Source organism: Canis aureus, chromosome 15, assembly GCF_053574225.1.
Source record: "Canis aureus isolate CA01 chromosome 15, VMU_Caureus_v.1.0, whole genome shotgun sequence".
NCBI classification, from domain to species: Eukaryota; Metazoa; Chordata; class Mammalia; order Carnivora; family Canidae; genus Canis; species Canis aureus.
The window spans coordinates 58,128,853-58,147,237 of record NC_135625.1 but is presented as its reverse complement, the minus strand read 5'-3'; the positions used below and the strand labels follow the sequence as shown (position 1 = coordinate 58,147,237).

The window sequence follows — 18,385 nt, the reverse complement described above, 5'->3', positions numbered from 1 at the left end:
CGGATCCAAAGTATTATATAGAACTTGGTCTAAATTTTTAAATCAGTTATGTAACAGGAAAAACAAAATGCTATTTCAATATTAGTCACAAAAGAAAACAGAAGACAAACTTTAAATGATTCTTTAATTTTGCAAGCTTTTACGAAAAATTGATTTAACACTGATAACCTGTTTTCCGATTCTAAAATACCTTCTCTGTAAAAAAAAAAAAACTGGAAAACAGGAATCACGAGGAAAAAAATCTGTCTTAGCATCACATCACTCGGAGATAAGATAAATAACCTTTGGTTGAATTCTACTTCTTTCCAAATTCTTGTCTTTGCACTTGTATTTGTATTAAATTAGAACTTACTAAATATTCATTTTTATTTTTGCTTTATTTCTCTGAATATTACGAATCATTAGCATTTTTCATGTGACTAATAACTTCATTAAACTGTTTTTGAGTACAGCTTTACTGTTTATCATGTGGATATACCACTTAAAAAAAATCAAGTTATTAAGTGTTAAAAGAAAATTTCCCACAATGTACTGATATAGTAGGCTTTTATTCAGCGTTTCATTAATTGGGCTGCATCCAGTCTAGCAGATAGAAGCGAGCTCCAAGTGCTGCGCAAGGCAAGAGATTTTTACAGCCCAAAGTGAACAAAAGTAAGGGATATTTCTGGACATCATTAAGGACTTAATCGGAATAAGTAAGTAACTTGGAGTTTGACAAGGATACATGTTTATTTGGTCTAATTTCAGTTAAACACTTATGACTTTAGTTTAAATTCTTTTATTAATTTTTTAAAAATAGACACAACTACAGAGAACCATATAACTAATATCTTTTTATCCATTACTCAAAATTAACCAATGCTTATGTTTTGTCATTTTTCTCCAAAAATTGTAATAAAAGAAATGGGTTGTTACAGAGATAGTTGAATTCTACTTTATTTTCCCCCACATCTTCTCATTATAAGTTTGATGCAAATCCAATCCATCTTTTTACACTTTCTGTAAATATATATTTTCTGACTTAAAAATTATGTAATGGGGTCATATTATGCATATGATTCTGCAACCTGCATCTATTGCTCTGCATTATCTTTTGAGATCTGCTGATAGCACATAGTTTCATTGAAATGGTAATCCATATAGAATTCGATTCTATAAATATGCCACAATTTATCCATCTGCCAACTGATAAATAATGAGTTGTTTGAAAATTGTTTTCCTTGTTACAAATAATAGTGCATATTTAAGTCTCCATGTATACATGTGCCAGAGATACTAAAAAATTGAAATTTCTGGGTCATGGGGTATGCTAATTTCAATTTAATAGCTATTGCTACAGTAATGTTTTAAACAGGTCCTAGCAATTTATAAGTTTCCCCTTCCTTGCATCCTTGTAAACACTTGATATTCTAAAACTTTTTAATTTTTATCACTGATAGATATAAAATATTTCAGTATGTTTCATTTTGTACTTCCTTGGTTACTAACAAGGCTGAAGATCTTTGTATATTTCTTCTCTTGTAAAATGCCTGCTCAATTCTTTGTCTTAAAAAAATAATAATGTCCATGATCTCTTTGTCTCTTTTCATTGATTTGTCCTTTATATATTCTGAATACTAATCCTTTGTGGCTTGTCTTGTAACAATGCTTATGACATTGATTTTGTTTGGAAGTTTCAATATCGATGCACCAAAATTCATATATTTTTTTTCCTTTATGATCTTTGTTTTTATTTTATTTTTTTAAAGATTTTATTTATTTATTCATGAGAGACACACACAGAGAGAGACAGAGAGACAGAGACAGAGACACAAGCAGAGGGAGAAGCAGGCTCCATGCAGGGAGCCTGATGTAGGACCCCATCCCGGGTCTCCAGGATCACACCTTGGGCTGAAGGCAGCACTAAACCACTGAGCCACCAGGGCTGCCCTATGATCTCTGTTTTTAAAAAACGTATTTTGTTGTTAAGAAATCCTTTATTACTCCAAAACTATAAACATATTCTCCTATTTTTTCTTCTGAAATTATTAAATAATTATTTTTACAATTAAGTCCATAATTCTTTTGGAGTTTTTATTCTACCTATGGTATGAGAGGGAAATCTTTTAATGTTTCCCACTTGGAAATCTGGTTGACTCAGGACCATTTGTCAACGTGTCCATTATTTTTCTAGTTAATTGTATTGACATCTCTTTAACATTTGAAGGCCTCATCCCTGATTGGGCTTGTTCCTGAAGTCTTATACGTTTACTGGTCCCTATATCATACTGTCTTTATTTATATGACTCTGAGTAAATTTAGGTATTTTACCTTTTAGTTTCCAGGATTATTTTAGACTCTTATTTCTTGTATATGAATTTACCAATCCATTGATATTGCCTTCTATTACTATTTTGCTGAGCTTTTATCATGAATGAATATTGAGTTTTACTGAGTGCTTTCATCTCAATCTGTTGAAAAGATTATATTGATTTGTTTGTTTTTAAATCTAACATGGTAAATTATATTGAGAGTTTCATGTTGACCATCCTTGCATTGATGAAACTTTATCTGGTTGTGATATGTTGTTTTGTACTTATACATACCGTATTTATATTATACATACAGTTAATTCTCATTATTCATTGCAGTTATGGTCTATAAACTTGCTATAAACACTGAATAAATAAATATTGAATCATTGTTCCTAGAGGAAATACACAATTAGGTTCCTCTAGGACTCTGGAGACATGTTAGTCAACTGATCAATATATAATCTTGTTTTATGTGTTTTTGTCTAAAGATACCTTATTTAATATATATTCTTGATTCACTAACATTGAACTTGTGACCAATAATTCTAGAACTCATGCCCAAATAATGCTTATCTAGTACTTGTATTTTCTCTGTAAGGCACACCACAACCTTTTGTGCCAAGAACACTAGATAGTACTTTAGTGCTAGGCTATTTTTTTTTTTTTAGTGCTAGGCTATTTTAAGCAGCAAAATCACCAAGAAAAAATACAAAAATATGAAAAATGTGGCACTAAATAGATCACAAAAAGTATACTTGTTTACTACAAAATTACTAAAACAGAAGGCAGAATGTTATCTTGTTTAACCTTAGCTGGGAACATGTGAGTCCTGCAACTCAAATTTTTTGCAACTCTGCACATTTCCGTAAATGACTGCGAAAGCATTTTAAGTATTGATTTTGGGGTTACAAATACATTTGACAAGTAGATGAATTCATAAATAGGAATCTGCAAATAATGAGAAGGTTGAGTATACTATAGAATTTGATTTGTTGTTTTTGAAAATTAGGATTTTTGCATCTGTGTCCATAAGATTATAATTATACAGTCCCTGTTCTTTTTGACATCAAGGTAAATTGAATTTTGTGACTTTTCCTCTATATTCTCTGAAACATGTTATATGAAATACAGATTATGTATTTTTCTTGATAAAAACATATATTATCATCTTAAAAAATGTTTTTTGGAATAGGGAGGGGAAATTTTGACAACTTTTCAACTTCTTAATGTTTATTAGTTCATTCAGCTTTTGGTTTGTTTTTTTTTTAATTTTTATTTATTTATGATAGTCACAGAGAGAGAGAGAGAGAGAGAGAGAGGCAGAGACACAGGCAGAGGGAGAAGCAGGCTCCATGCAGCGGGAGCCCGACGTGGGATTTGATCCCGGGTCTCCAGGATCTCGCCCTGGGCCAAAAGCAGGCGCCAAACTGCTGCGCCACCCAGGGATCCCAAGCTTTTGGTTTTAATCAAATTTGTTAACTTGTAATTTTTGTTTGTTTTTAGAAAATTTACCTGCATCTAAGGTTTAAAATGTATTGGTTAAAATTTTTTTAAAGTTATTTTCTTTTATATCTCTAAAGTATCTATAAATATGCCATGATTTTAAAGATTTATTTATTTATTTTGGAAAAAGAGAGAGAGCACTCACATGGGGGAGGGGGTAAAAGGAGAGGGAAAATCGTAAGCAGACTCCCAGCTGAGCTCCATCCCAAGGTTGGGCCTGATCTCATGACCCTGAGATAGAGAACTGAGCTGAAACCAAGAGTTGATGTACAACCAAGTACCCCACCCAGGTGTTGCAAAAATGTCATGATTTTAGTTCAATTATTTATTTATACTTTCTTCCTTTTATTCTTGCTCAGATTATTTATTTATTTATTTATTTTTAAAATTTATTTATTTATGATAGTCACACACACAGAGAGAGAGAGAGAGAGAGAGAGGCAGAGACATAGGCAGAGGGAGAAGCAGGCTCCATGCACCAGAAGCCCGACGTGGGATTCGATCCCGGGTCTCCAGGATCACGCCCTGGGCCAAAGGCAGGCGCTAAACCGCTGCACCACCCAGGGATCCCTTGCTCAGATTATTTAGAGTATTATCTTTCATATTCATCTTTTTAATGACTCTGCTTTGGGCTGCATTGATGATCTCTCCATTGTTGTTATCGATTTAATTAATTTTCTTGCTTATTTTCATTCTCTTATTCCCCACTTTATTTTAGCTAGTTAGTTAGTTTGGTTGTTTTTTTATATTTCAGTATAAAATATTTCTAATTTCCACTTTGATTTTCTTTTCAAATCATGGCTTATGTGTTTTATTTCTTTGTTTAAAAATATGTATGAAATTATCTTTTTTTATTTGTTTGTTTGAGGTTGAATTGTACCACACTGTGGACGAATTTGGTCAATTTTTACAAGTATTTCATTACAGGCTAAAGATAATAACAACTAAATGCAATAGTTACCCCTAAACTGGATCTGTGCTACAGGGGGGGAAATGCCATAAAGGCTATTTTTATTTCAACTGACAAAATTTTAAATTAGATGGTAAAGTATCAATATAAGAATTTATAAAGTTGGTAACTATATAGTGGTACTATGAGAGAATATTCTTATTTTTAGGACATACACATTGAGGCATGTAAGGGTTAATGATGACAATGTGTGTAACTTACACTCAAATAATTCAGGAAAAAATTTACACACTCATACACACAGAAAATGATAATACAAATGGGTAAATTGTTTAGAGTAGGTGAATCAGAGTAAAGGCTATACAGGTGTTCTTTTTGTTATTTATATTTTTCCAGATTTAACTTTCTGTATATTTAAAATTATTTCCAAATAAAAAGTGTAAAAAGTGTTTTATGGTTCCTCAAAAAGAGTGTGCATTTTCTGTTAGGTGCAGTATTTTATATGTAATAGATGAGTCTTTTTAGCTATGTTATTCACATCTCCTATACCCTTAATAATGGCTCTCTTCATCCATCTGATTGGGTGGTCTACTTCATCCATCAGATTCAGAGAGTTAAAAAAAATCCCAATAGCTTTATATTATTTGAATTCCTATGTGGTTTTGCTTTATACATTTTGAAAATGTATTGCTAGGAATATTATTGTTTCTTCGTTTATTTTTAACCTTTTATAAAAATATTTTATTTATTTATTTATTCACAAGAGACACAGAGGGAGAGAGAGAAAGGCAGAGACACAGGCAGAGGAAGAAGCAGGCTCCATGCAGGGAGCCTGATGGACTCAATCCTGGGACTGTAGGATCACATCCTGGGCTGAAGGCAGGCACTAAACCTCTGAGCCACACAGGCGTCCCTCTTTTTAACTTTTATGTAATTTCACCTACTATAAAAACAAAAAAAAAAACAAGGCACACCTACTTGCCAAATCTGGGATAAGCTACATAACAAAGTCAATAATGGTAATAATAGGTCATAATTTAAGGAATAAAGTAAGAATCTATGAGTCCCTGCTGATACAGATAAATAATGAAATAACAAATAGGAGGGGAAAGGTCATCTTCACATTGAAATATCAACTAATAAATGTAGAGCAAATGATTCAGTTAGAAAATCGTCATTTGGCAGCTATGATAGAACAATTACATTAAGGAAGAATTATCAAGGAAGGCTAAAGTGAATGAGTGATTTTGATGACAAACAGGATATTTATATAATCTCAAAGTATACCTCCCTATAAGTATGTATTAATTACAAAGGGAACATAGTAACTTCATAGTGGAGAAACTTGACAGACACCATCTTGACTATACGATCAAGTTTAGTTCATTAGATATGGGACAAATCAATATTTTGTCATCTAGGTCATGAAACATCTCCAATTTATACTTAGATGGTTGTATCCAGTGCATGATATTTTCCCATGGGCTATGCCCATAAATGTATAGATTCCTGGTGTATTTACCATAAGCAATCCAACCAACAGGGTTCATCCAGTTAAAAGCATTCCAAAGATAAGCCCTCCCCTGTTAGCAAATACTTTTAACTCTTTTGCTAGGAGGTAGTCATTAACATTTTCATGAGGAGATTAGGCCTAGACATCTGCCTCATTTCTGCCCCCACTCTCTTTTTCCCCCCCAATAAATGGAAAGGAAAAAACTGTAGACTTACTGCTTAACCCTTTTCTTGCCATAGACAATACAAATATATTGGGATCCCTGGGTGGCACAGCGGTTTGGCGCCTGCCTTTGGCCCAGGGCGTGATCCTGGAGACCCGGGATCGAATCCCACGTCGGGCTCCCGGTGCATGGAGCCTGCTTCTCCCTCTGCCTGTGTCTCTGCCTCTCTCTCTCTCTCTGTGACTATCATTAAAAAAAAAAAAAAACAAAAACAAAAACAAATATATGCATATTCTCCTCTATAGTTTTTTTTTTTTTTTTTTTGGAAAGATAACCTTTTATTACCTTTATGTACAAAAAATTCAACAGCATCCATTCAGCCCAGTTTGGTGGCCAGTTCTTTAGCATTTGCTTTTTGCAGCTTGGCGATGCAAACCACCGACTTTGGACACAGGACATTGCCTCCCCAGTGGCACCAGATCTCATCATATCTGTCATTGTAGTTGGTCTTGATGGCATCTACCAGATAAGTCAGAGCCACTTGTCTTCCAAGTTACCGTGTAAAGGCAACAGTGGTGCAGGTCTTCCTGTGGATCAGACTCCCCAGCCTGGCCTTCCCTTCATAATGCAGTAAGGAACCCCCATCTTATGACACAAGGCAGGCAGGAAGACAATGAGCTCAGTGGGATCCACATCGCATGTGATCACTACCAGCTGAGCCTTCCTGTTTTCCACCAAGGTGGTGACAGTGTTAACCCCAGCTCAAGGGACAAGTGGCCTCTTAGTGGGGACATTCCCTTTGCACATAGTTTTCTTCTCAGCCTGGGCCAACAATCTATGCTTCTTCTCTTGCTTCATCTCTGGTCTGTACTTGTGGGCCATCTTAAGCAGTTGAGTAGCTGTTTGGTGGTCCAAGGCCTGGGTGAACTGGTTGATCGCGGAAGGCACTTTTAAATATTTATAGAGAATAGCCCTTTGCCACTGCAGCCAGATGTAGTGGGGCCATTTGACAAAGAGGGTGAAGTACTTTTTGGCCTGGATGTCCTGTCCAATGCTAAAATTCTTGGGTCTTTTTTCGAACAGGGCATTGACCACCTTCCTGGCCTCCTGCTTCTTCACAACAGCAGGGGCGGGGGCCACCTTATTCCCCTTTGCCTTCTTTCCTTTCGGCATCTTGGCTTGCTGGAGGACTCTCCTCTATAGTTTTATTCCTGGTGCCCTTCATTGAATGGAAATCCTTTGTCTTGGGCAGCCCGGGTGGCTCAGCGGTTTAGTGCTGCTTTCAAGCCTAGGGTGTGATCCTGGAGATTCTGGATTGAGTCAGGCTCTCTGCATGGAGCCTGTTTCTCCCTGTGTCTGTGTTTCTCTCTCTCTCTCTCTCTCTGTGTGTCTCATGAATAAATAAATGAAATCTTTTTAAGAAAGAAAGAAGAAAGAAAGAAAGAAAGAAGAAAGAAAGAAAGAAAGAAAGAAAGAAAGAAAGAAAGAAAGAAAGAAAGAAAGAAAGAAGAAAGAAAGAAATCCTTTGTCTTGATATAATTGTGTTCAACAAATTTTCCTCCATGGCTTGTATTTTTTAATTGTTTATGAAATTGCTCTCCACCTCAGGTCACAAAGATACTCTCCTTTCTTGTCTATTCTTGTCTCAGCTTCATTGGATAATATTTCTAAATTTTTATTGCAGAGTTGGAACAGCCCTCTCAATCTCCTAGCTTAACGCATGTGGCTCTGATCCGGCTCCCTGTGTGCAGGGTGTGGGCTGCCCTTTCCTTCCCGAACAGGTGTCCTCTCTCTAGGCCCAGCATTTAAGGTTCTCCTAGCTTCAAAAACTCCATTTTCACTTCAGAGTCCTTGTGCTGCTTAGAGTTAAAGTTCACTCTTTTTTTTGACATCTTCAGTTTTTGCTATTAGCTTGGCTATGTTTTTCCTCTCTCCCTATTTTTTTTTTTTAAGTAAAATTTTTGCGGCTTTTTTATGTATGCAGCTTTGGTGATAGGCAATCTTTCCACATAAACCTTGCCTTTTATATTGATTAAACAGTTATAATTTTTTCCCTCTGTAACATCAGAGGAAAGAAACCAGTTACTTCTGAGGGTAAGAAACTTTGGGGGGAAATAACAGAAATATCTGAGGAATTTTATCAGTTTTTTGTCTAACATGATATTTGATGTGACTTCCTCAATGGATTTCCCTCAATCTTCAGGAAAATATTCCTTTTCTTCAATGCCTTTCATTGTTCACAGAATTCATTAGGTTACAATTTGAGGTTCAAATTCCACTTCTTTTAGTAGCTGTGTGACCTTGGAAAAATTATGTAACTTCTCAGAGTCTCAGTTTCCTTATTGCTTCCATCAGGTTAATAATATGCACCAAATATAATATTTTTTCTCACCAAATGAGAAAGATCATGTACATGCCTTTCCACCCCCATGCCTTTCCACCCCCTAGAACAAGAAAAACAGAATAGTAGAATGGAAAGATTTCCAGGAGGATCTGATTTGTTACTAACTTACACTGCAGTTTTGTCAGCCTCGGCCTAACAGTTTCGCCGCATACAAAATAGTCCCTAAAATTTCTTCCAAATTAAAAAGTCCATGACATAGGTTTTACAATTGCATTTAAAATAAAAGCCTGACAAAGCTCCTGTGTAGTACATTTTTTCTTTGCAAATGTTTATTTATATTATAAATTTACTAAATGAGAGAAGTGATTTGACTTATGAGTTAAATATCTCACTAGGTAGTGTAGAGTATTTAAGTTCTCTGCTTTATCCCTATGCACAGGTATGGTGCAACCAATTGCAAGATGTATGTCAGATAATGTGTTCCTAAAATTATTAACTGAAATGATAAGTAGGAATGGAAGGAAAAAGAAGAGTCAGGAGAAGGGGATCAGAAATGCTGAAGAGATGTTTGGGTGAGCAGGGAGGCATTGGCTAAAATCTGCTTTTACTTTGGAAGTTTATTTAAACATTTAGTCCTTAAACACAACATTGAGACTAATTTAAGTCTCCTGGTTTTAATTTGCCGAATTTGATGATCACGTGGAAGTTCCGGTTACCAGCAGAAACCAGTTTTTCCTTGTAGCTCCAAATGACAAAGAACTGAGTGAGATAGAATGGATAAGGGTGCTGTGTGTATTTTTACTCTTTTACAAGTCATCAATCTTCAACGAGATTCATTTTCCTACAGGCAATCTAAATTGATCCATGGTCATTGGAAAATAACAGGCTATTCTTAAATAACTGTGAATAGGAGGCTCAAAAGTAGCTCCTGTTGGAAACAGTTGCGGAATGTTCAAGAAATATGCACATATACACACACAAAGAGGCCTCTCCCAGCAATGGAGGAGCAGCTAAACTGCATTGCTGCAGAAGGCCATCGATCACATTTATTACACTGCAGACAGCAGCAATTTTAAGTGAGGCTGGGTTTCCCGAATGAATTCCAATAATTCAAGTTATGATTCCTAAACTGTGTGTCAGACTGATTCAATATTACTTGTGTGCCAAAAAAGAGTTTAAATTATTAGTCATATAATATGGGTAAAAATACCTGATTTTTATTACTTTACTCATTAATAAAGATATTACAAACCACAAACCATTTGGTAATTTTTAAAAAATAAAATAATGAGAGGAACTGTGCAAACCCTAGCAACTGTATCACAACTGCACGAATGGTCAGGTGTTTTTTGTTTGTGTTACATCAGAAATAGATTTATTTGGAGTATACTTAGAACTTTGAAGAACACTTTTTTTTTTTAAGGTTTTTGTTGTTTTTTCCAAATTGGAAATGTTTTTATTGGTTTATGAATTACAAAAGTAACTCACAGCCATGAAAAAGAAAAAAATACAAGATACATAAAGTGAAATTTCCCCCGGATAACACCATTTTTGGATATGTAATTTTTTTCAAAAAGATGTATGTTTTCCAGGTTTTTAATAAAGAGTTTTTTGCCCATTCCTCCATCTATCTGTCCATTGAAACATATTTCCATTTTGAAAAGTAGAGGTTGGGGAGAAGGCAGGACACAATGGGTTCCTGTTTCCATGGAGTGGAAGACTTACACATCTCACATAATAGGGCACTACTCAAGATCCCGTGTGAGCACAGAAAGGCAGCCCTGCTGTAGGGTATATGGAGCTGTGTGTTGGGAGTTTGGGTTTCCATGTGCTCATTTCAGCTTCATTTCTAACTAGTGTGCAACCTCATTATAAAATGTGTGTTTTTTGCATGTTAGTCCACCTCGATTATATTCTGCTTTAGAAGTGTGTTTTGAGAAAGGGATCATTAATTCTTTTTAAAAATTTTAACTATAAGTAGGCTCCATGCCCAATGTGGGGCTTGAACTCACGACCCTGAGATCAAGAGTTGCACGCTCCACTGGCTGAGCCAGCCAAGCACGCAGGATCATTAATTTTTTATGAAAGATCATTTTTATTTACAGGAATGATCAATTGTGGGTGCTCTGAAATACTCTAACCAATCAAAGAAAAAAAACCTTATAATAACTACTCAACTAGTCTCCTTTAAACTAAGCTTAAAACATTTGATGTTTTTGAGAAATAGAAACAGATGCCTCTCTTGGTTCTAAGAAAATGCTTCAAAAATTGATCATGTCTGGTCATTGATAAGATGATAGTAGCATTAGGATTAGTAACACAGACAAAGGTTTGGGAGTGGTTGTCTATGCAGGCTGAATTTCAAAGATGTGGTTCTCAGAAATACAGAGGGTTTTGTATAGAGCTGAATGAACCTTCCACAGTCTGAAAGCCCATCTTTGGGAAACAAATATCTGGTTGCCATGGAGACACTCAAGGTGGATGAAGGATGGATTAATCAAAATACAGTAAATCCTTTTTACGAGCTTCCTAAGAAATCTAGTGTGACATGAACCCTCTGGACTGTCTCCTCCTGTTCTTCCCTCCATCACACAGGAAATCCACTATGGATACAAAGACACACATTTATTGTGCTGAGTTCTATGTCATTCTCTCTTTCTTGAAAGGCATCATCATACAAGCACAAGTGTTTCTCAAACATTTATTTTTTAAAATAGTCTTTGAAATTTAAGGGAAAAAATGATCTTACTCTCTCTACAACAAGGAAAGAGAGAGGTTAGAAATAGTCTCTGAAAACTGATTATTTATTAACGGAGCTATATTCTCTAGGGAATAAAGATTATGAAATAATTTGTACTGAGATAGAAGCAGAATGCAGCTTGAGTCTAAAAAGAAACCTACTCTGATCATTTTCTTTTCCTTTTTTTCTTTTTTTTCTAATCTGATCATTTTAAATGTTTAATTTAGTCCAAAGCAAATCATTTCAGTCTAAATATTAGTTAAATAAATGAATGAATCTAAATAAATTATTAACTTGAAAAAATTAAGTGAATAAATAAATTAAATGAGTATTCCCTTTCTTCTCAACAAACTGACGGGTCAAATTAATCAAAATATTTAATCCAGTTGTGGGAGACATTTTCAGAAGCCTCCAGTAAATCATTCTTGGGCAGCCAATTCTATTTTAACCCCTGGTTTTGGATAGCCACTGCATCAAGTAGATTGGATGCGCTAGCACAGAGAATCAAGCTGATGTAAGTAGATTTTGGACACTCTCCAAGAACGGATAAAGGCTCACAGTGAGCATGTCAGGTACCATAGGCATGGGGACTACAGGAAGCCCAGAGGGACCCAGTAGAGAGCACAGGCAGGGAGGTTTTCCACAATGGCATGCTGGGTCTGAGAATCCATGTGTTCTCACAGACTGAAAGGCTGATGGGGGGGATGCAAATTGCAAAGGAATTTAGCATAGGGTGAAACAGTGGTTCTCAATTGGAGCTGACTGTGTCATGACTGGGGGTAGGGAAGGCTGGGAGGGAGAGCTACTGGCATCTAGTGAGTGGATGCCAGAGATGCTGCTGAGCATCCTACGGTGCACAGAACAGCCTCCTGGGGGAAAAAAAAAGTCAAAAGTGCTGAGGTTAAGAAATCCTGCAGTAGAAGAAATAGTTAACAGATTCTAAGCAGCCCTTTAGATGGCTCATCAATTCAAGGATTTACATGAACAGAACAAAAGGACTATATCTTCTGAGCAAAGCAATAAGTAATTGCTTTGCTCTGGACTTGGAATTTGAGGCCCTGGATCTCCATCTAAGCCTCACTATTTATTATTACCTATAACACAGCAGCCTCGTTGAGGCTCACTTGCTTAATTTGTTATAGTAGAATCAGCCAACCTCGTACTGAGTGAGATGACTGGTGTGAAATCACAGAATACAGTGAGTGTTCAAGAAATAATGACTGGAAACAAGCCAAAGTATCTTGTCTTTATTTTAAAAACTATTGACTTTAAATTTAATTTTATATTGAAGCAAGGCGAGTCAGTTTTGACCAATGGTGACAAAAAAAAAGAAAAATTATTTAAAATTCATTATTTATTTTGGATCTTCACATATTGTAGGGGAGGAAAAAGCTTTCTTCAACCCTCTTAGGGTCCCTGGCTGGGTTTGAAAATGGACATAAAACAAATTAACAGAAGAAACACATGTACATGTCATTGAATTTTTACATGTACAAAGGAGCCTTTGCAAGAGAATGAAGACCCAAAGCAGTGACCAGAGTAGAGAGCTTTAAACCTTTCAGGCAAAGAAATAATGAATCTGAGGAAATGACAAGACAGAGAGGTTTGGGCTAGGGGTGTTCAATGGTGAAGAAGTAACCAGGGAGATAAGGGTTAGTTTAACAAGGTTTATTTATCAGATTTCTCAGCCCCCAATTCCCTGTCTCTCATGAGAAGGATGGCTTCCTCCATCCTGGTACAGGGAGGGGACCTTTCACTTGGGAAATTTATGACCTGTTTCATAGGAGAAGGGAGGAGGGGGGAGGTCACAGTGACCTTTTTCTGTCACTTTCTCAGACTTACTCAGTTTAAGATATGTGACGTGCCAAGGTACCATATTTTGGGGTGGCATGTCTTGGACCCCATCAGTACGAAATATAATTTTTTGCTTAGAGGCTGCTGGGTGTAAGGCTGCAACACTGCAGAAGGCTATATTTCTTTGCCTTAGGAAAAAGAATATAGAGAAAATGTGTGGGGAGGGCCAGTGGGAAGGCTGGATAGAAGTGCAGGGTGCAGGTATTTACCAAGATCTCAGAGATGATTTGCTTTGGGATATGCAGCGTGCCCTTCTCCTCCATGTCACCACCAAATATCAGTAAAGTCTTCATTACTCCTTTGCAATTTGTGGGTGAGAATTTGTTTGTTTAGTTTTTAATATCACTAGTGCTGATTCCTGCTTCAGTGTGACTATATAGGGGTATCATTAGCCCACGTGAAGAAAAATGATCTCACAATAAAGGAAATACAAATTTTTGATCGCAATAATAACTCAGTAGAATACTTAAGAAACCAGTAAGATTTCATTATTAGTTATAAAATAGATTTACATCTTGCTTTCACAGAGATAAAATTCTTTATGACAGTTTCAGTGCCTATTTGGCTTTAGTGTCTTGTTTTCTAAAGAAATGAACAGTTTTTCTCATGACATTGTATACCTTTAATAAATTTTATTTTCACAAAGCTATAAAATTGTCCATTGGCAATTGCAACTGCAAGGTGAAATTTATCCTGGGAGCTACAAAGCGTTATTGGAAATGTGTCATGTAAATCATTGTTGCAAATACATTGAGATACTTCACCTGGAGTATTCTAAGTATAGATTTTAGAAATCAACTTAGTATTTAGTTGCCTATACATTGAATTCCCATCAGTATCATTTCCCTTACTTTGTTCACCAAGCAATTTCAACTATTTGTCAATAGCTCCTATTCATTGGAATTCTTTAAGTTACACTGGCCATCTGTAACACTGAGAGGCCATTATGTTCTTTCAGACTTTCCTTTGAAGATGGTATTGTTATAGCTAGCTTAGAAAAAAGAAAATTGAATTTGGAATTGAGTTTTGGATTGTAGATGGGATTCTAAGTTGACACTTCTTATTCCTTCCTTGGTACTGTCTATACTGGGAGACTTGCTGTCTATGTCAAGATAGTCTGCTGTTTGTTCAGTATCAATATATTTTTCATAAACATTATTGCTTTGTCTTCAAAAAATGTATAATTCTGGGCAGCCCTGGTGGCTCAGCAGTTTAGCGCCGCCTTCAGCCCAGGGCGTGATCCTGAAGACCTGGGATCGAGTCCCATGTTGGGCTCCCTGCATGGAGCCTGCTTCTCCCTCTGCCTGTGTCTCTGCCTCTTTCTCTCTCTCTATCTGTCTCTCATGAATAAATAAAATCCTTTTTAAAAAATGTATAATTCCTTTGATGCTTTCAAGTGCATTGTGTACACTGAATTTTTTTCCTGCGTCATTTTGCACTTAACATCAAATTTTACCCAGCTATTATGCCAAATGAGTACTGAGCAAATAAATGTAAAACTGGTTATTTTTAAGACCAAGCTTTTACTTGTGTTGCAGAAATATGTAACAATTAATGTCACAATAATTTCTAACAGAGCATTGCCTTCTCTTCAGTGAGTTTCTCCTTTTTTTTTTTTTTTAAGATTTATTTATTTTTTGAGAGAGAGAGGAGGAGGAAGGGCAGAGGGAGAGGAAGGGAAATCCTCAAGACAACTCCCCACAAAGGGGGAGCCAGATGCAGGGCCTGATCCAGGGCCCTGAGATCATGACCTGAGCTGAAATCAAGTTGGACACTTACTCGACTGAGCCACCCAGGCACCCACCTTCAGTGAGTTTCTAGTGTCATGATAGATTCAGCTTGACTTTCTCATCATTTTTTCAAAAATGGCTTCAAATTTCTCTTTCCTAGAATCATTTTTAATCAACCCCAACACAGAAGCCAAAAAAGATGTTGCATGTTTTTTATCAGGATGAAACAAAACAAGGAATATAGAATGTTTTGTAAAATTTTTCATGATTTGCTCCTGCAATCCCTTGTTTCCCATGTATATTTGTGGCATCATCATGTCTCCTAGTCACTCAAATTGTTTTGTCTAGATTCAGTTTTTGTAGACATTCTGCTGAGAATTGATATTATCTGTGTCAACATAACATGACTGTTTTTCTCCAAGAGATTCTAGCCCATGAAGATTAGATTGAAAACCAATAAATAACTAACGTCATCATTTGTTTCAGGAAATTCTTGCAAACCAATTTATTCAGGTGAATTGTTGCCTCACTGTGGCAAACAGCTAGTCTTATCAAAAAAACCTGTGTGTTCACCGGCACAAACAGCTTGCTTATCAGGACAAGAATTTGTTTATCCAGACTTGTTTTAAGACCTGCTGTGTCCACCAATCCTAATGTATTACATCATAAATTTTGGCCAATCTTCACCATTTTCCTACCTTGAAGGACTTGCCTTAAATTAGGTGAGTCCAGACCCTACAGCATTCCCCTGCTGAGACACTAAAACTCTGTTAAGATTGTGCTCTCCGGTATTTATAGCAGCCATGTCCACAATAGCCAAACTGGAAGGAGCCTTGGTGTCCATTGAAAGATGAATGGATAAAGAAGATGTGGTCTATGTATACAATGGAATATTACTCAGCCATTAGAAATGACAAATACCCACCATTTGCTTCGACGTGGAGGGACTTCAAGGGTATTATGCTGAGTGAAATAAGTCAATCGGAGAAGGACAAACATTATATGGTCTCATTCATTTGGGGAATATAAAAATTAGTGAAAGGGAATAAAGAGGAAAGGAGAGAAAATGAGTGAAAATATCAGTGAGGGTGACAAAACATGAGAGACACCTAACTCTGGGAAATGAACAAGGGGTAGTGGAAAGGGAGGTGGGCAGGGGGTTGGGGTGACTGGGTGATGGGCACTGAGGGAGGCACTTGGCGAGATGAGCACTGGGTGTTATGCTATATGTTGGGAAATTGAACTCCAATAAAAAATTTTTTAAAAAAACTAAAGCAAGAAAGATACATAGAGGGAAGATTTCATGAGTTAGTTAAAATGTTAGTTTAAGAAAGCCAATGCAAGAAAATATACATAAAACATGCACAACAGTGTGTGTCTCTAATACATATGGTATACAAAATATGCATTGCTGAATTTGTATACTGTACAACAAATATTTATTAAGCATTTGCTGTAAAAAAAGAAAGAAAGAAGAAAGAAAGAAAGAAAGAAAGAAAGAAAGAAAGAAAGAAAGAAAGAAGTCTTCCCAACCCCAGCAGTGCCCTCATGCCAATTCCTATAATAAATCTCACATTTTATGTGTCTACATGAAAAAAAAAACAAGAACAAAAACAAAAAGATGGTGCTCTCCCTTGCTGCCTTAAGCCTAATACACTTGATTTTGCTTGACCAACAGTTTTTTCTGGAAATTTTTTGAGAGAGTCAGCAGTCCACATTATTAAAAGTACATATAGTCGTTTCTACTCATGTCATTACTGAACAAACTACCACAAAATATTCACCTACAGACATGTTTGCCTTTTTTGGAATCCAAAAATCTGGTAATAATTCTAATCTGTTCTACACAGCTTGCATCAGGAGTCGTATCTAAAATAGGTGCAAAATATTTAGCACTTCTTACCTAATTCAAACAACACATCATTTGCTGCTGATGTTTATATTCGAAGAAAATGCTCTGTCTTCAATGTTATTATTTCTTTCAGTTCCTTCCAGATGAAGAAAATTCCCATTATTATGCTCATGAAGTTCTTGGATGCTCTGAATACAAGCATTGCCACACCAAAAATGAATCATCTCTCTTTACAAAGATGGTGCTGAAGGGATAGAAAGAAGCCCCTGCTCCTCCTAAAGCCAAAACTAAAGCAAAGTCTTTGAAGGCCAAGATGGCTGTACTGAAAGGTGTGTCATAAAAATAAAGAAGATTCACAAGTCATGTACCTTCCAATGGCCCAAGACACTGTTTTCTTTCTTTTCTTTTCCTTTTTTTTTTTTTTTCCGATGCAAACACACGAGGGTTATTTACAAGCTCGAGCTTGGGTCCAAGTATACCCGACAGAGTGGAGCAGGGACTTGGACCCACGACATTGTTTTCAAAGGCAGCTCAGATTATCTCCGAAAGAGCATCCCCAGGAGAAACAAACTTGACCACTATGCCATCATCAGGATCCCCCTGATTCCTGAGTCAGTCATGAAGAAAACAGAAGACAACACACTTGGGTTTCTTGTGGATGTCAACATCAAAAGCACCAGCTCAAACAGGCTGTGAAGAAGCGCCACGACATTGATGTGGCCAAGGTCAACACCTGGATCAGGCCCAAAGGAGAGAAGAATGCATATGTTTAAATGGTTCCTGACTGATTCTTTGGATGTTGCCAACAAAATTGGAATCATCTAAACTGAGTCCAGCTGGTTAAAAATATGAATTTCTTCACCATAAAAAAAAAATCATCTATATTGTGTTTAAAAATTGCACAAGGGGCAGCCCGGGTGCCTTAGTGGTTTAGCACCGCTTTCAGCCCAGGGTGTGATCTTGGAGACCTGCATGGAGCCTGCCTCTCCCTCTGCCTGTGTCTCTTATGAATAAATAAATAAAATCTTTAAAGAAATAAAATAATAAAATAAAATAAAAATTGCACATGATATTTGATCTTGTTTTGGAGTAGTTTCTGTTTTGTAGTGTTAATAATTATGGTTATATTTTTAAAATCACAGTTCAAAAAAATAAAATCACAGTTCAATTTTAAATGCCTAACACTGTTTTTTGATATGCATTTAATTTTCTTCATCTTAACTAAGAGCATGTGATAAATGCTGCCTATCTTTGTACTATTGTCAAGCTCCAGTTGATTTTTTCTACTCCCTAAGACTTTGACATAGAGACAAAATACAAACTCCTTTTAAGTAAAGAGGTTTAGCGTTATTTCTTTGTCATTTGGAAGAATTTGTATGTAATGTTCCTCAAAACTTATCTGTGACTTGAGGTGGATAATTATCAACCAGTCGTCTAAATATTAAAGTTTTATGGATGTGTACTTGCATTCATAGAAAGTAC

The 18,385-nt window shown here is 36.2% G+C and overlaps 1 long non-coding RNA gene and 1 pseudogene across 1 annotated transcript; one reads left to right on the top strand and one right to left on the bottom strand.

Annotated features, from left to right (window-relative positions):
• Window positions 1-584: 584 nt before the first annotated feature.
• On the top strand, window positions 585-17,973 carry LOC144284055 (uncharacterized). Its single transcript, XR_013352523.1, has 2 exons — window positions 585-695; window positions 17,037-17,973. It is a non-coding gene; the product is annotated as an uncharacterized LOC144284055 (long non-coding RNA).
• On the bottom strand, window positions 6,747-7,562 carry LOC144284054 (large ribosomal subunit protein eL8 pseudogene; annotated as a pseudogene).
• Window positions 17,974-18,385: the final 412 nt, after the last annotated feature.